This window comes from Leuresthes tenuis, unplaced genomic scaffold, assembly GCF_036924035.1.
Source record: "Leuresthes tenuis unplaced genomic scaffold, fLeuTen1.0.hap1 SCAF_18, whole genome shotgun sequence".
In the NCBI taxonomy this organism is placed as follows: domain Eukaryota; kingdom Metazoa; phylum Chordata; class Actinopteri; order Atheriniformes; family Atherinopsidae; genus Leuresthes; species Leuresthes tenuis.
In genome coordinates this window covers 26,832,113-26,859,659 of record NW_027325372.1, presented here as the reverse complement: position 1 = coordinate 26,859,659, position 27,547 = coordinate 26,832,113, and the positions used below count along the sequence as shown (strand labels likewise).

General features: G+C 42.4%; 6 non-coding genes across 6 annotated transcripts; 3 read left to right on the top strand and 3 right to left on the bottom strand.

Annotated features, from left to right (window-relative positions):
• Window positions 1-15,762: 15,762 nt before the first annotated feature.
• Window positions 15,763-15,953, top strand: LOC140275990 (U2 spliceosomal RNA). Its single transcript, XR_011908684.1, has one exon. It is a non-coding gene; the product is annotated as a U2 spliceosomal RNA (small nuclear RNA).
• Window positions 15,954-16,363: 410 nt separating this feature from the next.
• LOC140275810 (U5 spliceosomal RNA) lies at window positions 16,364-16,477 on the top strand. Its single transcript, XR_011908523.1, has one exon. It is a non-coding gene; the product is annotated as a U5 spliceosomal RNA (small nuclear RNA).
• A 267-nt stretch (window positions 16,478-16,744) lies between these two features.
• On the top strand, window positions 16,745-16,932 carry LOC140276099 (U2 spliceosomal RNA). Its single transcript, XR_011908784.1, has one exon. It is a non-coding gene; the product is annotated as a U2 spliceosomal RNA (small nuclear RNA).
• Window positions 16,933-17,461: 529 nt separating this feature from the next.
• LOC140276205 (U2 spliceosomal RNA) lies at window positions 17,462-17,647 on the bottom strand. The gene has a single exon (XR_011908874.1). It is a non-coding gene; the product is annotated as a U2 spliceosomal RNA (small nuclear RNA).
• Window positions 17,648-17,922: 275 nt separating this feature from the next.
• On the bottom strand, window positions 17,923-18,036 carry LOC140275848 (U5 spliceosomal RNA). Its single transcript, XR_011908558.1, has one exon. It is a non-coding gene; the product is annotated as a U5 spliceosomal RNA (small nuclear RNA).
• Window positions 18,037-18,446: 410 nt separating this feature from the next.
• Window positions 18,447-18,637, bottom strand: LOC140275977 (U2 spliceosomal RNA). Its single transcript, XR_011908673.1, has one exon. It is a non-coding gene; the product is annotated as a U2 spliceosomal RNA (small nuclear RNA).
• Window positions 18,638-27,547: the final 8,910 nt, after the last annotated feature.

Genomic DNA, 27,547 nt, shown 5'->3' with positions numbered 1-27,547 from the left:
CCATAGCAACAGCTGGGCGGAGCATGTTCAGCAGATGGCGGCAGTGCTGGAGTCACTGCGGCAGGCGGGGCTCACGGCCAACCCAAAGAAGTGTGCAGTTGGATGGAGGGAGGTACGGTATCTGGGGTACCACTTGGGCGGCGGACAGGTGCGTCCACAGGTAGACAAGACAGCAGCGATTGCAGCCTGCCCAAAACCTAAGATCAAGAAAGAGGTGAGGCGGTTTTTGGGGCTGGCCGGATATTACCGGCGATTTATTCCCAACTTCGCGAAAAGGTGCCTCTGATCCGGTCCGGTGGACGAAGCAGTGCCAGGTGTCACTTGAGAGGGTAAAGCAGACCCTCTGTGGGGAGCCTCTTCTCCACACACCTAACTCCTCTCTCCCATTTGTCCTGCAGACTGATGCATCGGGAAGGGGGTCAGGGGCTGTTCTGTCCCAGCAGGTGCGGGGCGTTGACCGCCCAGTGCTTTACATCAGCCAGAAACTATCCGAGAGGGAGACCAGATACAACACGATGGAGAGGGAGTGCCTGGCCATCCGGTGGGTGGTCGGCGCTATGCGGTATTACTTGCTGGGGCGCCCATTCACCCTTTGCTCGGACCTTGCTCCCCTCCAGTGGCTCCACCGAATGAAAAATGTCAATGCACGGATCACCCGCTGGTATCTGGCACTACAGCCTTTTAAATTCAAAGTGGTCCATAGGCCGGGGGCACAGATGGCGGTGGCCGACTTCCTTTACAGCTCGCATGGCGAGGTGGGGGGGGGGGGGGGGGGGGGGGGGGAGTAGGTTAGGCCGGACCGCTCCCCGGCCAAGGTCAGGCGGTGGAGGTATGTGGAGGGGGCGTGGTGCATCAGCTGCAGGAGAGAGCTGTGGAGAGAGCTCTGGGGAGCAGGACTAGGTGAGTGATTAGTACACCGGCAGTCACTTGTCTAATCACTCTCCTCTTTAAAAAACTCAGAGCTGTAAGGAGGATTGAAGTGGAGTCGGCAGCACGAACCGGGAGGGAAGGCCTGCGAACGACTCCACATTCATGAAAAAGGGTTAAATAAACTATACGTTGAACCGTCCTCTGTCTCTGAGTCTCTCTGAAAGAACCCGCAGTGGCAACAGGCCGCCTCAATGTGCAATTATTAAAGACAGTAAAGGACGATCTCTCTCGTTGGAAGTCCTTACCTATATCACTTATGGGGAGAGTTACAACCATTAAAATGATGATACTACCAAAAGTTAACTATCTGTTCTCAATGATCCCCATAAAACCACCTGCTACTTGGTTTAAGTCACTAGATTCATGCATCTCTAAATTTCTGTGGAAAAACAAACCACCACGTATTAGTTTAAAAACCCTACAGAAGACCAAGGACAGGGTGGATTAGATTTACCTAATTTTCAGCACTATTCCTTAGCCAATAGGTTACAGTATATATCAAAATGGTTTAAACCTAGCCCAATACATGAACATGGATAAGTATAGAACAAGCATTGTGTGATAATCTGGAAATCTCTGACCTGCCACTTATTAGTCAAAACGTGAAAAATCACAAATGTTTCAAAAGCATTAACATCAGCACCTCTCTGACAGCCTGGTGGGAATTTCTTAAAATAACAAAGTCTTCACTTGTCCCGTGTAAGCTTACACCCATCTGGAACAATCCTGACATCCTGCAAAACAAAAAAATGCTAAACTTTACTCTGTGGAAGATCAAAGGAATCAAACATCTGGAACATATAATCCAAAATGGACATTTTATTTCATTTGATGAGCTCATATCACAACATGAGATAGGCAGCAATAAATTCCTAGAATATCAACAACTTAAGTCTATAATAACAAAGAAATATATCCTCCACCAACCAGACTTACAACTCCCGATTAGGGAAGCAGAATTTCTAAGCATCTGCACCCCAAAACTACTATCAAAAATATATAAATTATTGTCTAAGATAGATGACACAATGTCTCTACCGTCCTCAAAATGGGAGGCAGATTTATCCATCAGTTCTAGTCATAGCTTCTGGCCACAAATATGTTTGAACACCTTCACAATGACTCGAAATCCTAATTTACAGCTCATACAATACAAAATTCTTCATAGAACACACTATACAGGACAAAGGATGTTCAGGATGGGTCTAACACACTCAAACATCTGCTCACATTGCACAGATAACACACCTGATGATTATGCACACGCTTTGTGGTTTTGTGCGCCTGTCCAGAAGTTCTGGCTTGAAGTCTGTGCGGACCTATCAACATGGCTAAAGTGTAGCATTCCTGCATGCCCCACACTGTGCATACTGGGTGACTTAGACAACATCAACGTGGAATTTAGCTTAGCACACATGATCCTCACAGTGTTATGTATAGCAAAGAAAACTATTCTCATGAACTAGAAAGCGAAGAACAATCTGTGTATTAACCAGTTTAGAAATTTTCTTTTAGATTATATTAGCATGGAAACAATGTCTGCCTCCTAAAAACATCAATTGGCTGAATTTAATTCTCTCTGGTCTTAGCTTGATCACATAGTGTTGGTGGTGGGTTGCTGTCCCGTCGCTCTGGGCGGTTGGTCATTGCTGGGGGGACTGTGTGTCGGGCTTGGAGGGCAGTTTTGGGGGCTTGCGGGTGGGGCTGTCTTGCGGTGTGGGGCGGGGTCCCTTAGGGGCCTTGGGGTGGTGGCTGCTGGCTCTGTACCGGGTGACGGGGCCGCTCTGGCGTGGGTGGTGGAGCTGGGCCTGGACCTGGTGGCTTGCCGCTGCCTTGTGCCCGGGGCGGGGCCCTGCCTGTGCCTGGGGGGTCTGGGTTGCCCTGGACATGCCACAGCATGCGTGGGTTGGTGCAGGTCCTGGTGCCGGCCTTGTTGCTCTGGGAACTCCAAGGTGTCCGCAGGTGGTTATTTTTTTTAGGGTGTTGGGGCGTGCGGTGAGGAGGAGGGGGTCTGTATGGGGGTGTGCTTTTCCCCTGTTGGGGGGGGCCTGGGGGGGCCTGGGTGATGGTGGGTCTCAGGCCCAGGCTGCTGCGACTGGTGTAACCGGGTGATTTGTTTGTTTGTTTGTTTGATTTTTGTTGTTGTTTGTTTGTTTTTGTAGAGGTCCTCCGGGGTGGGGTTGGGTTGAGTGGGGTGGGGCGGGATGGGTTCCTTCTGGGGGTACAGTAGCTCCCGGAATATGGTGACTGCAGGCCCCGAGCCTGGTGGACATCAGGCCCTCCTGCCCTGTGTTGGGTCCCAGGTAGCGGGGATGCCTATTGCAGCCAGTCTCTGGCTGCCCTCTCCGGGGTGGGAGGGACCAGGAGGATGAATTAATTATTCTGCTAGTTTATATATTGTAAACATAAACAATAAACAATTATAAAACTTCCCTTGGCAAAGCAAATCTGTTTGGCATAAAGGTATTCAGACTACAATTCTGCTGCCATAATGCACAATTCCGGATTTTGATATAAAATGAATTCCTTCACTCAAACCAAGTTAAAACTGCTTTTCCTTCATATTTATCCATTTCTAAATAGCTTTAAACAAAAAAGAACGTTGTACTTTGCAGGATAGGAAACAACAACACTAAACCTTTAGGAATCCGAGAATAAGCTTATTTTCACGAGTTCTACACAATTTCGGATTTTGATATAAAATGAATTCCTTCACTCAAACTAAGTTAAAACTGCTTTGTCCTTCATATTTATCCATGTCCAAATAGCTTTAAACAAAAAAGAACGTTGTACTTTGCAGGATAGGAAAGAACAACACTAAACCTTTTCAGGAATCCGAGAATAAGCGTCGTTTGACGAGTTCTACACAATATCGGATTTTGATATAAAATTAATTCCTTCACTCAAACCAAGTTAAAACTGCTTTGTCCTTCATATTTATCCATGTCTAAATACCTTTAAACAAAAACGAACGTAGTACTTTTCAGGATAGGAAACAACAACACTAAATTTTTTCAGGAATCCAAGAATAAGCTTCTTTTCACGAGTTCTACACAATTCCGGATTTTGATATAAAATGAATTCCTTCACTCAAACTAAGTTAAAACTGCTTTGTCCTTCATATTTTTGCATGTCTAAATAGGTTTCAGGCATAAAATTCTTCATATTACCCTGTATGTGAAAGAAGCATACTTGTGATGGAGCAATACACTCCTTTTGGGTAACCTAAACTGATGGTTTGGGAGGAAAGTTAGAAGAACAATCAACTATCAACCAAAGACAGATGACGTGATGAGCGGGCAATATAACTGTGTTTTTGCTTCAGAGCAACTCTGTATTCTGTACTGTGTTGTTCTCTCTTTCAAGATATTATTATTAAAGCCTCTTATCTCCTCAGAAGAAAATAACTGACTCTGTGCGTTACTAAATTTCCACCACAATTTTGGCGTCACGAACAGGATCCCTCGACTGGTGTCTCTGGACCGGATCGCAGTGCATGGCCAGCCTGGACTGAAGTAGCTGTTCCAGCCTCATACCTCCAAGGCCTTTTCTGAGAGAGAGGACTGGCAGGTCCTTTTCTTGAATACCAGCGCTGGGATCATTTTTGAAATATGATAGTCTGAGACGATAGGACTGCTTTTTAGTTTTTATTTGAATAAAAGAGGGTTTCCCGGTTGTGTCATTAGTGAGACAGAGATTTCATGGGTAAGTGAAACTTTTGAAGCAGTCCGAAGAAGTGTGAAGTACTCCGAAGAAGTGTGAGTAGAGATTAAGGTCCTCATTGGAGACGTCCTTTGAGTGAAGGAATATATTTCCCCATTCCAAGTCTGAGAATTGGAAACAGTAGGTCTCAGACTTTTGACCCTACCGGGGGACCTAAGCATGATGAAATGAAAAAGACATATGGTCCAGAGGTTTTCCACCAGAAGGTTCTTTTAGTATGTTAGAAATAAGAAAATTTGAAGAAAAGTTTTGCAAATATGAGAAAGAGATGAAGCAAAAAAAAAGAAAATTAAGTTTAAATAAGAAGTAAGAAAGGTATAGAATTTTGGAAAAAATAAAGTGTATTAAGAGAAAGAAAGGAAAATGTTAAACAAATGCCATGACGGAATGATGATAATAATTTAGTATTAGCTGTGCCGGATCCAGACCTGGACTCCTGCCCTCCACGACGCCTGCAACAACAACAGCCAGCCCTGCCACAAGCCTCTGGCTCTCGGGAAGAAGGGACTTCTTCCATCCTCCCTTGGGAAGAAATTCCATCATTCTCACAACATCAGCTACATAGGTCTGATGATGAGGAAAAGGAAGACGTTTGGTTCTCCAGCGTACCTGCCCAAGAACTTTTAACGCAAGTGACAAAAATCCTTTACCCACAATCTGGACTTCAGAGATCTAAACATGAGAAAAAACAAAACCAGATTCAAACCATGCCTATGGTTAAAGTTGCAGTTCCCACTGGACCATTACTGGTTTATCAACCCTGGACTGAGACTGACATCATGGAAGCATAACAATGCTTACCAGATCCAGAGATTTCTGGACCCCATTTTGCTGACGAGTTGCGAGATTTCTGCGCACAATTCTGCCCGACTGGGGTTGAATTGCGTCGCATATTGGCAAAAAAGTTCAAACCGTCCGACCTCTAGAAAATAGAGGCCAGTATGCTACAACTGGATTTGCGACCTACCAACAGTGAACGAGGACATAATGATAACGCTCAATATGAAGCAGCCAACCAAATACTGTGTCAAGCCATCACCACTCAATTTCCAACCAAAATCAATATGTCCCACATTTACACCTGCAAACAGAAACCCGGTGAAGGGACTGATGATTTTGTACACCGCATCCTTGAGGAAGTCAGCAAGCACAGCGGTCATCAGAGACCAAGGGATTTGGGTAATGAATCAGGACCATGGGAGAGTATTGCATGCAATGCAATAATTAAAGGCCTCATGCCAGATGTCGCCACTGAAGTAAAGAACATTTAGGTGGGATGGTGTGAGGGTCCTCGTTTGGCTGACGTTCGCCGATATGCTCGCCATGCTCATAACCAAGTTGAGACGCGTAAGACAACCAAAAGGGACAAGTGTGAAAAGGAGCTGCATTTGGCAGCCATGACCATGTATTACGCAGTTGGTGTAAACAGAGGACGAGGCCGAAGTCGAAGACGTGGACGTGTGGGATCAGAGCTATGATCCGAATATTTGTTTTTACTGTGGCCAGACTGGACACTGGAAGAAGGACTGTCCACAGCTGAAAAGTGATGAAATTGGGCAAAAGGCTGACTGAGGGTGGGAGGCAGGTTCTGGATGTCACGCGGCAGCGGAGCCTCCACTAATGGGTGATAGCACAAACACACTCACACATTTTTCCTGCTCTGTGTAGTGAAGAAACGCTTGCTGACTGTGATTCACGTAGTAAAGTTTTGCATGCTATTTCCGTCCTAGAACAAAGATATTTCTCTCAGAATATGGGAACTTATGTTCATCAGTAGTGACGTCAGGGGAGTTTGATTGTCCTCCAAAGTTAAGTGGAAACCACGTTTACTGTATGTCTGCCTCAGGCCAGGTTGTGAAGGAGAAAATGACAATGCCCATTGCGTGTTGTCACTCCCGATGAGCTCTCCTTCAAACACTCATTTTTGTTATCAGAGTTGTGTCCCATTAACCTGATGGGCTGTGATCTCATGTGTAAATTAGGCATTATTTTAACTTCTACACCAGAGGGTGTTAAGGTTATGTTACAGCCTGACAAAGTTTTCACAGCAGTGCAGTTTGATTCATCGGCACTTACATATGCTTATGAGTGGAAACTTCCCAGCTCTCCTTTTTCACAACAACTAGTGGAAGAAGCAAAAGTGTTAGTTTCACCCCTTTCTGATTTCATGCAACCTACTGATTTGCACTGCACATCACACATTTCTTTGGGGCCTGACAATGACTATGAGAAGAAGTGAAAAAATATGTGCGCCTACTTTATTGGCTGTGTCGCTCACTCCAGAGCACTTCGATTTTTTTAATGTTTGTGGTACTCGCCCTCACATTTCCTTGGCCAAACGTACACACTGGCAGTGACAAGGTGTGGGAGAGTTTGTTGCTACATGTCAGAAAGAAATGGAGTGGACCGTTTCACCTGATGATCCAAATTTGATGTTTTCTGAACGATTGTCAGCATACAAAAAAACATTTTTGAGTACAATGCATTGTCAAAGAACTGTGGACTTAATTCCTACCACAGAATCACATTTTGAAGCATGTTTTTTATCTGAAACAGATTTGTCTTCGATACCCATGTTGGCTGAAGTGCCCAATGATCTTTGGGCTAAGAGCAAATATGATGTGGGGTTGATAAAAGGCTGTGAACCAGTAATTGTCACCCCTAAATCAGACTTTTGTCCATGTAAAAAACAATACCCTTTTAAGCCTGAAGCAATTAAAGGGATTAAACCTGTTTTTCAATCTTTTCAGAAAACAGGCGTTATTGTTGAATTGAATGGTTAGGCTGATGTATGTCAGGGTGGAAGTCATCTACTGGTTCTGGTACCTTCTTACAGTGACTGGCATGAATCCACGTTGCTCTCTCTGCAACTTTAACAGCTGTGTGAGTGACCAGTAGCACCTGGAACGGGCCTTGCCAACGTTTGGACTTCCAATGTTTCCTGCGAAGTTCCTTCACCACCTGTCATCTGGTTGGAGTGGTGTGTTTTCTGTGGCTGGAAGGGCTGCTTTTACTGTCTGTGAAACTTGAGATAGAACAGTGGAAAGGTTTCGACACTAAGACAACATTAGGGGTAAGCACAATAGGTAATGCTTTTGTCCTGTTTCTTCACAACATTTGGCTAACTTGGACTTTAATGTACCATTTTCTCTTTCCACAGCACCTCCACTCTGTGGATGATAAGCACAATGTGTGCGCAAGGTTATTCCCAGGATTTTACCAACCTCAGTCAATGCAGTGTTTACAAAATGTGTGCCATTATCACTGCTGATCTTCTCTGGAATGCCCCATCTAGGAATGATTTCTGTTTAGCAGTGCTTTAGTCACTGCATTACTGTTTGCATGTTTTGCAGGGAAAACTTCAACACATTTACTAAACACGTCCACTATTACTAGTGCATATTTCTTTCCTTCAGCTGGTGTGAGTTCAACAAAATCCATCATCAAATGTTCAAAAGGTTTCTCTGGTGGAGGGTGTGCAACTTGCGATGTGTGTAATGCCTTTCCTACATTATGTGTGGCACAAACCATACATGACTGACAGTATTTTTGCGCATATGAACTGAACCCTTTTGTGAACCACTGAGCAGTGAGTGCATTCAGCATCCCCCCTTTTGACACATGGTCCAACCCATGTGTCAATTTTGAAAAATGAGGAAAAAAATGTTTAGGTAGACAGGGTTTACCATCAGGTCCCATCCAAACACCATCCGTATGAGTTGCACCCACAGAGGACCAAATGCGTCCAGAGGACCAAATTTCATCTGCAGAGGCAAAAGTTTGCAAAGCATGGAGATCTGTGAGGGAGTCTTCTGCCTGCAAAGAGAGGGAAGCGAAAACAGGAAAAAAATTAGCTGCTTGCTTAGCTGCAGCATCAGCTCTGGCATTGCCACAAGCAACAGGATCGTCTGAGTTAGTGTGAGCCGCACACTTACAGACCGAGATTGCTGTAGGCAAAAGGATCGCATCAAGAAGATCAGAAACCTGCTTGGAGTTCAGAATAGTTTTACCATCTGATTTAAGGAAATGCCTGTGTTTCCACAGCGCACCAAAGTCATGAACAACACCAAAAGCATATCTGGAATCTGTGTAAATAGTGACAGACTTACCAGCTGCCAACTTACAAGCTTCAGTAAGTGCAATAAGCTCAGTAGTTTGAGCAGAGAAATGTTTAGGAAGAGAACCAGACAACAAAGTGTCATGTGAAGAACATACTGCAAACCAAACACAGTTAGTACCTGTGGCTGGATCACGCAAAGCTGATCCATCTACAAAAAGAATCATGTCAGAGTTTGGAAGAGGAGTCTCTAAAAGATCAGGTCGGGGTGTACAAACTTGTTCCAAAACAGCTTCATGAGCGTCATGAGGCTCCCCATCCTCAGGAGTCGGAAGCAAAGTAGCAGGATTCAGAACAGTACAACGTTTAACAGTGACATTTGGCATATCAAGGAGCACAGAGGTGTATCTGATCCAACAAGCAGTTGAAAGATGTGAAGTTTTCTGCTCGAGAAGAATAATGGCAACAGCATGAGGAACCAAAACAGTCAAATTAGCGTAGCCCACAATATCTTGGGAGGCCAGGACAGCTTTCTCTGCAGCTGCAACAGCACGAAGACAACCAGGCAGGCCTGCAGCCACAGAGTCCAGTTTTGCTGAGAAATGAGCCACTGGCCTTTGCCTGCCCCATGTTCCTGCATAAGAACAGATGTCATACAACCATGCTTCTCATCAACTGCCTGTATGAAAGGTTTATGAGGATCTGGAATGCCAAGTGTTGGTGCTGTTTGAAGAGCCAGCTTAAGCTGACTAAAGGCTGATTCAGCCTCAGGAGTACATGGAACACGATCAGCTGACTAGAGCTGCATGTCATAACTGCAGCTGCCTTTACCATGGATAAGAGCACCTAAGAGAGCTTCGAGAAAAGAGTAGTTAGGAATAAAGTTCCTGCAGTAAGATGTTATACCTAAGAATGACATAAGCTGTTTTTTAGTAACCGGTTTAGGAATGATCTGAACTGCAGCAACACGTTTAGGAGAAAGTGAGCGCCCATCCTTAGAAATCACATGACCCAAAAAGGTGACTTCGTCCTGTACAAATTGTAACTTAGAAAGGCTGGCTTTATGGCCATAAGAAGGAAGATGTTTCAACAGATTCACTGTCTTTTTCACACTGTTGTTTAGATGGACCACATAAAAGGATGTCATCCACATACTGCAAAAGAGCAGAGCCTGTGGTTGATTGAAGTTAATCCAGACTAGCTTTGAGGGCAGCATTGTAAATAGTGGGACTTTCACAGTACCCCTGGCATAACCGGGTAAAAGTCCAAGATCTCCCTTCAAACTAAAAAGCAAACCAAAATGGGCTATCAGGGTGCACTGGCGACAAGTCAACCACTGAGAAAAACTGTGCATCTGATGTAATTTGAGACAAAATAGTGTGTGGGTTGGGCACAGTAGGAGCATGTGGCTGAACTGCAGCATTCACCGCTTGGAGGTCCTGTACAAAACGCCATTCATCTGGCTGGCCAGCATCTTTAATCTTTTTAACAGGAAACAATGGAGTAAGCACAGGTGAATTTTCAAAAGGAACAATAACGCCTGTTTTCTGAAAAGATTGAAAAACAGGTTTAATCCCTTTAATTGCTTCAGGCTTAAAAGGGTATTGTTTTTTACATGGACAAAAGTCTGATTTAGGGGTGACAATTACTGGTTCACAGCCTTTTATCAACCCCACATCATATTTGCACTTCAGCCAACATGGGTATCGAAGACAAATCTGTTTCAGATAAAAAACATGCTTCAAAATGTGATTCTGTGGTAGGAATTAAGTCCACAGTTCTTTGACAATGCATTGTACTCAAAAATGTTTTTTTGTATGCTGACAATCGTTCAGAAAACATCAAATTTGGATCAGCAGGTGAAACAGTCCACTCCATTTCTTTCTGACATGTAGCAACAAACTCTCCCACACCTTGTCACTGCCAGTGTGTACGTTTGGCCAAGGAAATGTGAGGGCGAGTACCACAAACATTAAAAAAATCGAAGTGCTCTGGAGTGAGCGACACAGCCAATAAAGTAGGCGCACATATTTTTTCACTTCTTCTCATAGTCATTGTCAGGCCCCAAAGAAATGTGTGATGTGCAGTGCAAATCAGTAGGTTGCATGAAATCAGAAAGGGGTGAAACTAACGCTTTTGCTTCTTCCACTAGTTGTTGTGAAAAAGGAGAGCTGGGAAGTTTCCACTCATAAGCATATGTAAGTGCCGATGAATCAAACTGCACTGCTGTGAAAACTTTGTCAGGCTGTAACATAACCTTAACACCCTCTGGTGTAGAAGTTAAAATAATGCCTAATTTACACATGAGATCACAGCCCATCAGGTTAATGGGACACAACTCTGATAACAAAAATGAGTGTTTGAAGGAGAGCTCATCGGGAGTGACAACACGCAATGGGCATTGTCATTTTCTCCTTCACAACCTGGCCTGATGCAGACATACAGTAAACGTGGTTTCCACTTAACTTTGGAGGACAATCAAACTCCCCTGACGTCACTACTGATGAACATAAGTTCCTATATTCTGAGAGAAATATCTTTGCTCTAGGACGGAAATAGCATGCAAAACTTTACTACGTGAATCACAGTCGGCAAGCGTTGCTTCACTACACAGAGCAGGAAAAATGTGTGAGTGTGTTTGTGCTATCACCCATTAGTGGAGGCTCCGCTGCCGCGTGACGTCCAGAACCTGCCTCCCACCCTCAGTCAGCCTTTTGCCCAATTTCATCACTTTTTAGCTGTGGACAGTCCTTCTTCCAGTGTCCAGTCTGGCCACAGTAAAAACAAATATTCGGATCATAGCTCTGGCGTGGCCCATTTCGACCTCCTCTCCCACACGTCCACGTCTTCGACTTCGGCCTCGTCCTCTGTTTACACCAACTGCGTAATACATGGTCATGGTTGCCAAATGCAGCTCCTTTTCACACTTGTCACTTTTGGTTGTCTTACGCGTCTCAACTTGGTTCTGAGCATGGCGAGCATATCGGCGAACGTCAGCCAAACGAGGACCCTCACACCATCCCACGTAAATGTTCTTTACTTTAGTGGCGACATCTATATAATATTGTCTGGGTCCCGTTAAAACATGTATTTTTCCCATCTAATTCCTTGTTTGCTTTAAAACAAGTATTCCCCATTTTCTATCCCTTCAGTAGCCAACCAGTTTGTATGGAGTACACTGGAGCAACTTGACTGATCAGTAAAACACTGCTTTTGTTGTCACCGCAAGGCTTCCCCCGTCGGTTGTTTCACTGAGACACTACTGAGTAACTACAACTCAACACAGTTTATACACATAACATTCATATACATACTAACAAACAAACAAACAATAATTTATCGCAATTTTCTCATCTCTGTTTGAACGTACACCCAGGTAAATATTCCTGTAGTCTTCTCATACCGACTATGGACCCATTCATTGTTTAACTTCACTGTTTTGCAAATCCTAATTGAATATTACACATTGACATTGAACTTTACTGGATAAGCAGGTCTTCATTGCATTCAGCAGCCTATATGTGAGCATCTATGTGTAAGCTGTTCTTCTTTGCATTTATCAGCAGCAAGCAATTCTTCACTGCACATGCATATGTAAATAGTAAAACAATTCCAATGTGTTAGCGAAACCTTCTATATCACAGTGGTTTCTAAGGTCTATTTTAAGTTCTTTGCCATCAGTGAGATGACATTGTTTACAAAGTGTGTCAAATTATCACTGAAGATCTTTTCAGGAATTTCAAATCTAGAAATGAGTTATTTTACGCGTGATTTTGCTACTGAGAGTGCATCTGCTTGTGCACATGGAAATATTTCAGACCATTTGGTAAAAACCTCTGTTGTCACTGAGCAGAATCGTTTCCCTTAACATTAATTTAGTTCAATGAAATCTACACAATAATGAAATAATGAAATCCAAACAAATATGTTGAAAAAGATACACTGGCTTAGGGAATTATCTTCGTTTTGGTCTTAGATTGCCCTGTGGAATGTATTTTGCACATATTTGACCTGCTAGACAAAACTTTATTAATTTATTTATTCTAAAAAAAAAAATTCAATAATTAGTAAAACCATATGCTGTAAAAACCTTGTTCATTATTGCTTCCATCCCTCCTGTTGAGACATGACATGGTCCGTGGCTCAATACTGCAGCATATTTAAACAAATTCTTTGGCAGTATGGTTTTCCTTCCGGTCATTCATACGAGTCTATTGTAGATGGCAATTGAATAACATCTAATAATGCTAAAATATTTGTAGTTTATACATTTAGCTGTGGATGTCAACATACCTGTTTTTCCAATGCTGTGTTAACACATGTACAGTTGAGAAGGCATACTGACTGTCAGTGTAAACGTTAACAACCTTTTTGTTATTTAATTTACAAGCTTCAGTTAAAGCTACCAATTCGACTGCTTGAACAGAGTAATTTTTTGGTAGTGGTTGTTTTAAGAAAACTTCAGTTTCTGTTACTACTGCAAATCCTGTAGCATTTGTGCCATCAGGGTTTTTTGCTTGACCTGTTGAATAAATATAGTTATTTCTGCATTTTCATAACGTATATCAGTTAAGTCTGGCCTGGGTAAAACACTGATGGTTATTTCTGACATGCAATCATGAGGCTTTCCATCTGTGGGGTAGGTAGCAGTGTGGATGGATTAAGTGTAGCACATCTCTCGACAACAAGGTGTGGCTGTGAAAGAAGAACTGTTATGTAGGAGAGATGTCTGGTAAAGATATTTTGTTAAGTAACCATATCACAGCCACTGCATGAGGTACCTTAAGTGTTAATGGGTGAAATAACACCATTATTGTTGATGCCTGCACTGCCAATGGCTTCTGGCCATTGATTCAAAAGTACGATCTCGTCCCTTTTTCCCCCTTTCAGTGGACACTGGCCCCTAATTACCGCAATTCAGCAGGGGGTCTTTCATTAGAAGTACTGGACTCCCCCGTGCACGGTTTCAGCTCCGACCCTGGAAAGCGGAAAAAACGTTGAGATCTGGTTTGAGGACCCAATTGTTGAGAAAAGTCTCTCAATGAGACTCAGAGTTGCTGGAGTCAGTTAATGCAAATGTTTAATCTTGCAGCAAGTTCAAGAATGTGTGTGTGTGTGTGGGTGTATGTGTGCGAACGTGTGTGAGTTTGTGTGTGTGAGAGTTTAAAGAACCTGTTATCCACAGGCAGGTCTTAACTAGTATGGCACAGGTCCAGCCTGTCTCATCTTTTTTGGAAGGTCCAGTGCTCGGCCGTAACCCTTCTGTCTGTTTGGACTCTCACATACATTCGGTTAATCATAGAAAAACGAGAACAAAACTTTTTAGCCCCTTAAATTCATAAAACAGACATGGTGCAGTTATTTCCATTCTAGAAAATAAGAGTAATCACCACCATTCCTATAAATTCTGGATATTCTAACAATCTGAATCTTTTTTAAATGTTCGATGAAGCCCTTTGCTGTTCTGTTTAGAGACTCAGCTGATCATAAACCAAGTTTTGCTCTTGAACCAAGCTTCTAAACTCTTCACCTTTTTCATTTCTCAGTTAGTATTCACTTTAAAACTGATTAAAAGAAAAATTAAATGAATGCCTATCAACAAATGTGGGATCTAAACTCTAGTGCTTTCTCTAAAATAATTTCCTTTCTCAATTCAGAAATGTGTGTGTGTAAGTCACAACACCCGTGACACCAAAACGGCTTTCTTTTCTCTCTTTTCTCTACACTCTGCACTGTGAGCACACACACCAAATCAGAAAGGCTTTTTTCTCTCTTTTCTACATTATGGACTGTGGGGACAGTCCATAATGTGTGCCAGGGCGTTGTCTCACGTATTAGATTATGCTTAAGATACGAATGGGTTTATCAGTCACATCAGAATCCATACATACTGATCCTCCCGTAATAAAATGGTCGGATCTTATCAAACACACTTTGTTTCTTGTGACAAGTCAGCGAAACAGCGTATACACGTCAAGACACTGAATCAAGTTTGCCACAAGAACTCATAAGTTTGGCAGTATTGCTCTGCCGTCAGCAATCATACACCCATTTTATTTTCATGAGACATGTGCAGGCACCTGTTCATCTACTGTTCTATCACTATGAATTAGTTTATCTATTATCAATAAGGATACTTCTACAACTACTATCAAAGTATGTCCGGACTTCTTATGTTGTCAGTTGCTATATATGAATAAGTGGGTTGCTACTGAAAAGCATTAAGCATGTCACACAGCCCAAACATATAACATTTCAGGACACACCACACAGTTAACAACCACAGTGAAGCGTGTCAAAGCCCAAACATGTAACATTCAACAGGACACTTACACAACACATTCAAATCAAACAGTCAGACAACATACAAGAACATATACCCCAGCCAGCATTGCTCCCTGCCTATTTTCCTACAACTCACTATGTGTGCGCACACCTTTATTCACAAACTCTTCAACTTATACTCTTTTACCGAAGCTGCTACAGCTCGATTGGCCAAATACCCTTAGATCCTATTTCGGTGAATTTGACATCTGCCTTGTATGTAAAAGATTAGCGGTTTAGCAGTTTTAATTTAGTTTGAGTGAAGGAATTCATTTTATAGCAAAATCCGAAATCGTGAAGAACTCATGAAAGTAAGCTTATTCTCGGATTCCTGAAACTTTAGATTTGCTCTTTCTTTTACTGCAAAGTACAACGTTGAGCAGCACTAATGAGTTTTTTCTATTTTTGGCAGGCTTTACCTTTGCGGGTGAAGCCCTTTCTGTCTGTGCAAAAGAAATCTTGTTACTGTGCAGAGTGACTTCTCTGAGTAGAGTCGCCTTACTTGTTGCGACTTTGCCGATGTTCGAAGCTGGAGTGCAAAGTTGTTGCTTGAATGGTGCTCGCTGGAGCGTGTGGTAGTGTAAAGTTATACCATTTAAAAGGGCTGAAGAGTGCTCAGTGCAGCGGGTGGGCGGAGGTGCAAAGTGACACTATGGCCATAAAAAGAACACCGCTACAAGTGCGCATTGTGCCAGGAAGGGCCCTCGGACGTGAACCAGTGGACAGTTATCGCTTCTCGGCCTTTTGGCTAAGATCAAGTGTAGTATCTGTTCTTATCAGTTTAATGTCTGATATGTCCTCTATGCGAGGACTACATATTAAATGGATTTTTATCAATAGGAGTTGAAAAAGGAGCTTGCTCCGTTCACTCCAAGCATCGACCCGGTACTGCAGTGCCGCTGGGAACGGTGCGCTCTCCTCTGCTCTTCTGAAAAAGCAAACAGCGGTGCAGGATGGAAGTTTCAGGGAGCCTAAGATGAAACTTTCTTTTAATCTGCTGAGAAAAGAGAGTGAATGCGAAGCAGACTTTAATACGGCTCTGGGAGCGAGCCGAGTGCGGGCTAACCGGGACAATTGCTTGAAAGAAACGCGACACCGAATGAGCAGTCAGAACAAAGCCTCAATACGGTGTTCCCGTGTTGTTTGTGGCTGCCTTGTCTTTTGCACAGAGTAAAAGACAAGGCAGCCATCGAATAGGGCCCGATTGTTCCTACTTGGTCAGCCGAGGAGCAAGGGGGGGAGCAAGCGTCTCAACCAAGCAAAGCTCACCATGGGGAAGGTGGCTATGCCAACTAGCCTGATGCCCTGCTCCCGCAGTGATGGATAATCGTACACTGGTTTCTCTTCATAATGTACAAGTCTTTCGCCTTTTACTAAAGACTTCCGTGGAGAGCAGCACTAATGAATTGTTTCTATTTTTGGCAGGCTTTACCTTTGCGGGTGAAGCCCTTTCTGTCTGTGCAAAAGAAATCTTGTTACTGTGCAGAGTGACTTCTCTGAGTAGAGTCGCCTTACTTGTTGCGACTGTGCCGATGTTGCTTGAATGGTGCTCGCTGGAGCGTGCGGTAGTGTAAAGTTATACCATTTAAAAGGGTTGAAGAGTGCTCAGTGCAGCGGAGGTGCAAAGTGACACTATGGCCATAAAACGAACACCGCTACAAGTGCGCATTGTGCCAGGAAGGGCCCTCGGACGTGAACCAGTGGACAGATATCGCTTCTCGGCCTTTTGGTTAAGATCAAGTGTAGTATCTGTACTTATCAGTTTAATATGTGATATGTCTATGCAAGGACTACATATTAAATGGATTTTTATCAATAGGAGTTGAAAAAGGAGCTTGCTCCGTTCACTCAAAGCATCGACCCGGTACTGCAGTGCCGCTGGGAACGGTGCGCTCTCCTCTGCTCTTGTGAAAAAGCAAACATTTTTCGAATATCCAACCGCACATGATCATAAGTGGGAGAAGAGGTGTTCAGCTGCAAGAAGGTGTGAATGTCCACCCATAATTCCTCAAAAATTGGTAAGAAAAGGTGCGAATGCCCAACCATACATCATCAAAAGCTAGAGAGGTGGTGTTCGGCTGTAAGATGCTGCGAATGTCCGACCATAGTTGGTAAAAAGCGGGTAAGAAAAGGTTAAGGCATTCAGACCTTGCTTCACCTGCTTTTCACCAAATATAGTCGGACATTCACACCTTCTTGCAGCCGAACACTTCCGCTCCACCTTTTAGTTTTCTATGGGGCATTCACACCTTTTTTTACACCGCATTTTATAAAAACACCACAGGAACACCGTATTGAGATTTTGTTCTGACCGCTCATTCGGTGTCGCGTTTCTTTCAAGCAATTCTCCTGGTTAGCCCGCACTCGGCTCGCTCCCAGAGCCGTGTTAAAGTCTGCTTCGCATTCACTCTCTTTTCTCAGCAGATTAAAAGAAACTTCCATCCTGCACCGCTGTTTGCTTTTTCACAAGAGCAGAGGAGAGCGCACCGTTCCTTTTTCAAATCCTATTGATAAAAATCCATTTAATATGTAGTCCTTGCATAGACATATCACATATTAAACTGATAAGTACAGATACTACACTTGATCTTAGCCAAAAGGCCGAGAAGCGATATCTGTCCACTGGTTCACATCCGAGGGCCCTTCCTGGCACAATGCGCACTTGTAGCGGTGTTCGTTTTATGGCCATAGTGTCACTTTGCACCTCCGCCCACCCGCTGCACTGAGCACTCTTCAACCCTTTTAAATGGTATAACTTTACACTACCGCACGCTCCAGCGAGCACCATTCAAGCAACATCGGCACAGTCGCAACAAGTAAGGCGACTCTACTCAGAGAAGTCACTCTGCACAGTAACAAGATTTCTTTTGCACAGACAGAAAGGGCTTCACCCGCAAAGGTAAAGCCTGCCAAAAATAGAAACAATTCGTTAGTGCTGCTCTCCACGGAAGTCTTTAGTAAAAGGCGAAAGACTTGTACATTATGAAGAGAAACCAGTGTACGATTATCCATCACTGCGGGAGCAGGGCATCAGGCTAGTTGGCATAGCCACCTTCCCCATGGTGAGCTTTGCTTGGTTGAGACGCTTGCTCCCCCCCTTGCTCCTCGGCTGACCAAGTAGGAACAATCGGGCCCTATTCGATGGCTGCCTTGTCTTTTACTCTGTGCAAAAGACAAGGCAGCCACAAACAACACGGGAACACCGTATTGAGGCTTTGTTCTGACTGCTCATTCGGTGTCGCGTTTCTTTCAAGCAATTGTCCCGGTTAGCCCGCACTCGGCTCGCTCCCAGAGCCGTGTTAAAGTCTGCTTCGCATTCACTCTCTTTTCTCAGCAGATTAAAAGAAAGTTTCATCTTAGGCTCCCTGAAACTTCCATCCTGCACCGCTGTTTGCTTTTTCAGAAGAGCAGAGGAGAGCGCACCGTTCCCAGCGGCACTGCAGTACCGGGTCGATGCTTGGAGTGAACGGAGCAAGCTCCTTTTTCAACTCCTATTGATAAAAATCCATTTAATATGTAGTCCTCGCATAGAGGACATATCAGACATTAAACTGATAAGAACAGATACTACACTTGATCTTAGCCAAAAGGCCGAGAAGCGATAACTGTCCACTGGTTCACGTCCGAGGGCCCTTCCTGGCACAATGCGCACTTGTAGCGGTGTTCTTTTTATGGCCATAGTGTCACTTTGCACCTCCGCCCACCCACTGCACTGAGCACTCTTCAGCCCTTTTAAATGGTATAACTTTACACTACCACACGCTCCAGCGAGCACCATTCAAGCAACAACTTTGCACTCCAGCTTCGAACATCGGCAAAGTCGCAACAAGTAAGGCGACTCTACTCAGAGAAGTCACTCTGCACAGTAACAAGATTTCTTTTGCACAGACAGAAAGGGCTTCACCCGCAAAGGTAAAGCCTGCCAAAAATAGAAAAAACTCATTAGTGCTGCTCAACGTTGTACTTTGCAGTAAAAGAAAGAGCAAATCTAAAGTTTCAGGAATCCGAGAATAAGCTTACTTTCATGAGTTCTTCACGATTTCGGATTTTGCTATAAAATGAATTCCTTCACTCAAACTAAATTAAAACTGCTAAACCGCTAATCTTTTACATACAAGGCAGATGTCAAATTCACCGAAATAGGATCTAAGGGTATTTGGCCAATCGAGCTGTAGCAGCTTCGGTAAAAGAGTATAAGTTGAAGAGTTTGTGAATAAAGGTGTGCGCACACATAGTGAGTTGTAGGAAAATAGGCAGGGAGCAATGCTGGCTGGGGTATATGTTCTTGTATGTTGTCTGACTGTTTGATTTGAATGTGTTGTGTAAGTGTCCTGTTGAATGTTACATGTTTGGGCTTTGACACGCTTCACTGTGGTTGTTAACTGTGTGGTGTGTCCTGAAATGTTATATGTTTGGGCTGTGTGACATGCTTAATGCTTTTCAGTAGCAACCCACTTATTCATATATAGCAACTGACAACATAAGAAGTCCGGACATACTTTGATAGTAGTTGTAGAAGTATCCTTATTGATAATAGATAAACTAATTCATAGTGATAGAACAGTAGATGAACAGGTGCCTGCACATGTCTCATGAAAATAAAATGGGTGTATGATTGCTGACGGCAGAGCAATACTGCCAAACTTATGAGTTCTTGTGGCAAACTTGATTCAGTGTCTTGACGTGTATACGCTGTTTCGCTGACTTGTCACAAGAAACAAAGTGTGTTTGATAAGATCCGACCATTTTATTACGGGAGGATCAGTATGTATGGATTCTGATGTGACTGATAAACCCATTCGTATCTTAAGCATAATCTAATACGTGAGACAACGCCCTGGCACACATTATGGACTGTCCCCACAGTCCATAATGTAGAAAAGAGAGAAAAAAGCCTTTCTGATTTGGTGTGTGTGCTCACAGTGCAGAGTGTAGAGAAAAGAGAGAAAAGAAAGCCGTTTTGGTGTCACGGGTGTTGTGACTTACACACACACATTTCTGAATTGAGAAAGGAAATTATTTTAGAGAAAGCACTAGAGTTTAGATCCCACATTTGTTGATAGGCATTCATTTAATTTTTCTTTTAATCAGTTTTAAAGTGAATACTAACTGAGAAATGAAAAAGGTGAAGAGTTTAGAAGCTTGGTTCAAGAGCAAAACTTGGTTTATGATCAGCTGAGTCTCTAAACAGAACAGCAAAGGGCTTCATCGAACATTTAAAAAAGATTCAGATTGTTAGAATATCCAGAATTTATAGGAATGGTGGTGATTACTCTTATTTTCTAGAATGGAAATAACTGCACCATGTCTGTTTTATGAATTTAAGGGGCTAAAAAGTTTTGTTCTCGTTTTTCTATGATTAACCGAATGTATGTGAGAGTCCAAACAGACAGAAGGGTTACGGCCGAGCACTGGACCTTCCAAAAAAGATGAGACAGGCTGGACCTGTGCCATACTAGTTAAGACCTGCCTGTGGATAACAGGTTCTTTAAACTCTCACACACACAAACTCACACACGTTCGCACACATACACCCACACACACACACACATTCTTGAACTTGCTGCAAGATTAAACATTTGCATTAACTGACTCCAGCAACTCTGAGTCTCATTGAGAGACCTTTCTCAACAATTGGGTCCTCAAACCAGATCTCAACGTTTTTTCCGCTTTCCAGGGTCGGAGCTGAAACCGTGCACGGGGGAGTCCAGTACTCCTAATGAAAGACCCCCTGCTGAATTGCGGTAATTAGGGGCCAGTGTCCACTGAAAGGGGGAAAAAGGGACGAGATCGTACTTTTGAATCAATGGCCAGAAGCCATTGGCAGTGCAGGCATCAACAATAATGGTGTTATTTCACCCATTAACACTTAAGGTACCTCATGCAGTGGCTGTGATATGGTTACTTAACAAAATATCTTTACCAGACATCTCTCCTACATAACAGTTCTTCTTTCACAGCCACACCTTGTTGTCGAGAGATGTGCTACACTTAATCCATCCACACTGCTACCTACCCCACAGATGGAAAGCCTCATGATTGCATGTCAGAAATAACCATCAGTGTTTTACCCAGGCCAGACTTAACTGATATACGTTATGAAAATGCAGAAATAACTATATTTATTCAACAGGTCAAGCAAAAAACCCTGATGGCACAAATGCTACAGGATTTGCAGTAGTAACAGAAACTGAAGTTTTCTTAAAACAACCACTACCAAAAAATTACTCTGTTCAAGCAGTCGAATTGGTAGCTTTAACTGAAGCTTGTAAATTAAATAACAAAAAGGTTGTTAACGTTTACACTGACAGTCAGTATGCCTTCTCAACTGTACATGTGTTAACACAGCATTGGAAAAACAGGTATGTTGACATCCACAGCTAAATGTATAAACTACAAATATTTTAGCATTATTAGATGTTATTCAATTGCCATCTACAATAGACTCGTATGAATGACCGGAAGGAAAACCATACTGCCAAAGAATTTGTTTAAATATGCTGCAGTATTGAGCCACGGACCATGTCATGTCTCAACAGGAGGGATGGAAGCAATAATGAACAAGGTTTTTACAGCATATGGTTTTACTAATTATTGAATTTTTTTTTTTAGAATAAATAAATTAATAAAGTTTTGTCTAGCAGGTCAAATATGTGCAAAATACATTCCACAGGGCAATCTAAGACCAAAACGAAGATAATTCCCTAAGCCAGTGTATCTTTTTCAACATATTTGTTTGTATTTCATTATTTCATTATTGTGTAGATTTCATTGAACTAAATTAATGTTAAGGGAAACGATTCTGCTCAGTGACAACAGAGGTTTTTACCAAATGGTCTGAAATATTTCCATGTGCACAAGCAGATGCACTCTCAGTAGCAAAATCACGCGTAAAATAACTCATTTCTAGATTTGAAATTCCTGAAAAGATCTTCAGTGATAATTTGACACACTTTGTAAACTATGTCATCTCACTGATGGCAAAGAACTTAAAATAGATCTTAGAAACCACTGTGATATAGAAGGTTTCGCTAACACGTTGGAATTGTTTTACTATTTACATATGCATGTGCAGTGAAGAATTGCTTGCTGCTGATAAATGCAAAGAAGAACAGCTTACACATAGATGCTCACATATAGGCTGCTGAATGCAATGAAGACCTGCTTATCCAGTAAAGTTCAATGTCAATGTATAATATTCAATTAGGATTTGCAAAACAGTGAAGTTAAACAATGAATGGGTCCATAGTCGGTATGAGAAGACTACAGGAATATTTACCTGGGTGTACGTTCAAACAGAGATGAGAAAATTGCGATAAATTATTGTTTGTTTGTTTGTTAGTATGTATATGAATGTTATGTGTATAAACTGGGTTGAGTTGTAGTTACTCAGTAGTGTCTCAGTGAAACAACCGACGGGGGAAGCCTTGCGGTGACAACAAAAGCAGTGTTGTACTGATCAGTCAAGTTGCTCCAGTGTACTCCATACAAACTGGTTGGCTACTGAAGGGATAGAAAATGGGGAATACTTGTTTTAAAGCAAACAAGAAAAATACATGTTTTAACGGGACCCAGACAATATTATATAGATGTCGCCACTGAAGTAAAGAACATTTACGTGGGATGGTGTGAGGGTCCTCGTTTGGCTGACGTTCGCCGATATACTCGCCATGCTCAGAACCAAGTTGAGACGTGTAAGACAACCAAAAGGGACAAGTGTGAAAAGGAGCTGCATTTGGCATCCATGACCATGTATTACGCAGTTGGTGTAAACAGAGGACGAGGCCGAAGTCGAAGACGTGGACGTGTGGGAGAGGAGGTCGAAATGGGCCACGCCAGAGCTATGATCCGAATATTTGTTTTTACTGTGGCCAGACTGGACACTGGAAGAAGGACTGTCCACAGCTAAAAAGTGATGAAATTGGGCAAAAGGCTGACTGAGGGTGGGAGGCAGGTTCTGGACGTCACGCGGCAGCGGAGCCTCCACTAATGGGTGATAGCACAAACACACTCACACATTTTTCCTGCTCTGTGTAGTGAAGCAACGCTTGCCGACTGTGATTCACGTAGTAAAGTTTTGCATGCTATTTCCGTCCTAGAGCAAAGATATTTCTCTCAGAATATAGGAACTTATGTTCATCAGTAGTGACGTCAGGGGAGTTTGATTGTCCTCCAAAGTTAAGTGGAAACCATGTTTACTGTATGTCTGCATCAGCCCAGGTTGTGAAGGAGAAAATGACAATGCCCATTGCGTGTTGTCACTCCCGATGAGCTCTCCTTCAAACACTCATTTTTGTTATCAGAGTTGTGTCCCATTAACCTGATGGGCTGTGATCTCATGTGTAAATTAGGCATTATTCTAACTTCTACACCAGAGGGTGTTAAGGTTATGTTACAGCCTGACAAAGTTTTCACAGCAGTGCAGTTTGATTCATCGGCACTTACATATGCTTATGAGTGGAAACTTCCCAGCTCTCCTTTTTCACAACAACTAGTGGAAGAAGCAAAAGCGTTAGTTTCACCCCTTTCTGATTTCATGCAACCTACTGATTTGCACTGCACATCACACATTTCTTTGGGGCCTGACAATGACTATGAGAAGAAGTAAAAAAATATGTGCGCCTACTTTATTGACTCCAGAGCACTTTGATTTTTTTAATGTTTGTGGTACTCGCCCTCACATTTCCTTGGCCAAACGTACACACTGGCAGTGACAAGGTGTGGGAGAGTTTGTTGCTACATGTCAGAAAGAAATGGAGTGGACTGTTTCACCTGCTGATCCAAATTTGATGTTTTCTGAACGATTGTCAGCATACAAAAAAACATTTTTGAGTACAATGCATTGTCAAAGAACTGTGGACTTAATTCCTACCACAGAATCACATTTTGAAGCATGTTTTTTATCTGAAACAGATTTGTCTTCGATACCCATGTTGGCTGAAGTATCCAATGATCTTTGGGCTAAGAGCACATATGATGTGGGGTTGATAAAAGGCTGTGAACCAGTAATTGTCACCCCTAAATCAGACTTTTGTCCATGTAAAAAACAATACCCTTAAAATTTAAAGCAATTAAAGGGATTAAACCTGTTTTTCAATCTTTTCAGAAAACAGGCGTTATTGTTCCTTTTGAAAATTCACCTGTGCTTACTCCATTGTTTCCTGTTAAAAAGATTAAAGATGCTGGCCAGCCAGATGAATGGCGTTTTGTACAGGACCTCCAAGCGGTGAATGCTAAAGTTCAGCCACATGCTCCTACTGTGCCCAACCCACACACTATTTTGTCTCAAATTACATCAGATGCACAGTTTTTCTCAGTGGTTGACTTGTCGCCAGTGCACCCTGATAGCCCATTTTGGTTTGCTTTTTAGTTTGAACAGAGATCTTGGACTTTTACCCGGTTATGACAGGGGTACTGTGAAAGTCCCACTATTTACAATGCTGCCCTCAAAGCTAGTCTGGATTAACTTCAATCAACCACAGGCTCTGCCCTTTTGCAGTATGTGGATGACATCCTTTTATGTAGTCCATCTAAACAACAGTGTGAAAAAGACCAAATGACTCAAATAACTTTCTTGCTTTCAAAATTTTTCCTCTAGTGACGCTGACTTAGAGAGGGATGAAGATAATCATATTTAATTGTTCATGTTTTGATTGTTTATCTTTGGACCCTTTATCACTATGATGCCTGCATTTTAAACTCACGTTGTGTGCAAATGCAGGCTGATGTTTTACAGATAAAGTTATTATTTTCCTTGTTTCTTTTGGGTTGATTAATATAATGGTATTATTATAATCAAAAGGGAGGAATGTAATGGAAAATAATTCTTATATGCATTGTATTGAGTGTTACTGTGTATAACCTGCAAATGACTGAGCTGCAAGGTACCACCCTGCCCTGTTTTCTTAAATTCCTCTTTACAATGGTGGGCTTGTTATTATGAGATAGCTGCACTTTAGGGGGGACAGGGTTAGGCTGGTATTTACGAGTGTGTCTGGGTAACCTCAACTAATGGTTGGGGAGGAAAGTTAGAAGAACAATCAACTATACCCAAAAACAGATGACGTGATGAGCGGGCAATATAACTGTGTGTTTTTGCTTCAGTGGTCAGAGCAACTCTGTATTCTGTACTGTGTTGTTCTCTCTTGCAAGATATTATTATTAAAGCCTCTTATCTCCTCAAAAGAAAATAACTGACTCCCCAAGTGCAAGTGTCAGGACAAATGATCAAACTTCTCCAAGCTTCAGTCTGCAGAGAGGTACAAGACAGGGTTTCGCCCTCACTTTTTGCTATTTTCATCGAACCTTTAGCAGCTGCTATCAGACAAGATAGAAATATTAAAGGCATCCAACCCCAAAATATTGAGCATAAAATAAGTCTTTATGCTGATGATGTATTACTTTTCCTTCAGAACTCACAGACATCTCTCACTCACACGATCACACTCATAAATAAATTCTCAGCACTTTCTGACTACTCTATCAATTGGTCTAAGACCACAGTTCTGCCCATTAACTATAGGGACCAGAATATACCTGCGATCACTTTACAGTCAGGAAATATTAGATATTTAGGCATAAACATTTCCTCCAGGCTCTCAGAGCTAACAAAGCTAAATTATGTGCAATTATTAAAGACAGTAGAGGACGATCTCTCTCGTTTGAAGTCCTTACCTATATCACTTATGGGGAGAGTTACAACCATTAAAATGATGATACTACCAAAAGTTAACTATTTGTTCTCAATGATCCCCATAAAACCATCTGCTACTTGGTTTAAGTCACTAGGTTCATGCATCTCCAAATTTCTGTGGAAAAACAAACCACCACGTATTAGTTTAAAAACCCTACAGAAGACCAAGGACAGTGGTGGATTAGATTTACCTAATTTTCAGCACTATTCCTTAGCCAATAGGTTACAGTATATATCAAAATGGTTTAAACCTAGCCCAATAGATGAACCATGGATAAATATAGAACAAGCATTGTGTGATAATCTGGAAATCTCTGACCTGCCACTTATTAGTCAAAACGTAAAAAATCACAAATGTTTCAAAAGCATTAACATCAGCACCTCTCTGACAGCCTGTTGGGAATTTCTTAAAATAACAAAGTCTTCACTTGTCCCGTGTAAGCTTACACCCATCTGGAACAATCCTGACATCCTGCAAAACAAAAAAATGCTAAACTTTACTCTGTGGAAGATCAAAGGAATCAAACATCTGGAACATATAATCCAAAATGGACATTTTATTTCATTTGATGAGCTCATATCACAACATGAGATAGGCAGCAATAAATTCCTAGAATATCAACAACTTAAGTCTATAATAACAAAGAAATATATCCTCCACCAACCAGACTTACAACTCCCGATTAGGGTAGTAGAATTTCTAAGCATCTGCACCCCAAAACTACTATCAAAAATATATAAATTATTGTCTAAGATAGATGACACAATGTCTCTACCGTCCTCAAAATGGGAGGCACATTTATCCATCAGTTCTAGTCATAGCTTCTGGCCACATATATGTTTGAACACCTTCAGAATGACTCAAAATCCTAATTTAGAGCTCATACAATACAAAATTCTTCATAGAACACACTATACAGGACAAAGGATGTTCAGGATGGGTCTAACACACTCAAACATCTGCTCACATTGCACAGATAACACACCTGATGATTATGCACACGCTTTGTGGTTTTGTGCGCCTGTCCAGAGGTTCTGGCTTGAAGTCTGTGCGGACCTATCAACATGACTAAAGTGTAGCATTCCTGCATGCCCCACACTGTGCATACTGGGTGACTTAGACAACATCAATGTGGAATTTAGCTTAGCACACATGATCCTCACAGTGTTATGTATAGCAAAGAAAACTATTCTCATGAACTGGAAAGCGAAGAACAATCTGTGTATTAACCAGTTTAGAAATTTTCTTTTAGATTATATTAGCATGGAAACAATGTCTGCTTCCTCAAAACATCAATTGGCTGAATTTAATTCTCTCTGGTCCCTTCTGATTAGCTTGATCACATAGTGGTGGTGGTGGGTTGCTGTCCCGTCGCTCTGGGCGGTTGGGTGTGTGCTGGGGGGGGCTGTGTGGCTTCGGGCGTCTGGTGGTCTCTCGGGTCGTGGGGAAATACAGCAGCCCTGTATTATTGCTTCCTGTGAAATCAAGATACAATGTGCACATGCTGGTTACAAATAAGAAAATACAAACAACAAACAGTTTCTTCCATGGTTCACAGCATGTGTATGATCATCTTCATCGCTGGTCTCAGTAAGGATGTTTCAATCTTCGGTGTCAGAGGTTACTAGCACTTAACACACCGTTGGAGTACAGCTTTTACTGCTGACTCTTATCTTTGTCCTTCCGGGCGTGTTGGTTAGGCTGATGTATTTCAGGGTGGAAGTCATCTACTGGTTCTGGTACCTTCTTACAGTGACTGGCATGAATCCAGGTTGCTCTCTCTGCAACTTTAACAGCTGTGTGAGTGACCAGTAGCACC